Source organism: Cottoperca gobio, chromosome 16, assembly GCF_900634415.1.
Source record: "Cottoperca gobio chromosome 16, fCotGob3.1, whole genome shotgun sequence".
Lineage (NCBI taxonomy): Eukaryota > Metazoa > Chordata > Actinopteri > Perciformes > Bovichtidae > Cottoperca > Cottoperca gobio.
In genome coordinates, this window is record NC_041370.1 from 2,176,141 (window position 1) to 2,176,495 (window position 355).

Consider the following 355-nt stretch of genomic DNA (forward strand, 5'->3'; position numbering starts at 1 on the left):
TACCCACATTTACAAATTACTTGTGCATGAACTAAATTATTGTTAATGTAGCCTACGGAACTGAAAAGTATAAGAAAAAACAGAAAAATGTGTTGCAATAAAATATTAAAGAAAACACCCCACATGTACTAATATTAATATTTTACAGTAGTTTCACGTACTTAAATAGCTCCACCCATGAAGTCAAACAATGTGTGTGTTTAAATCCCCTGTGCTGCGCTTTGATTGGCTGGACATCAGAAGCTGATGTTGAGGCATTTAACATCTGGGAGAAAAGTGAGCTGGAGCTGGGCGGGGCGCAACACAAAAGCTCGAATGGACTAACCAATGGGAGACGACATGATCCTAAAGTCGC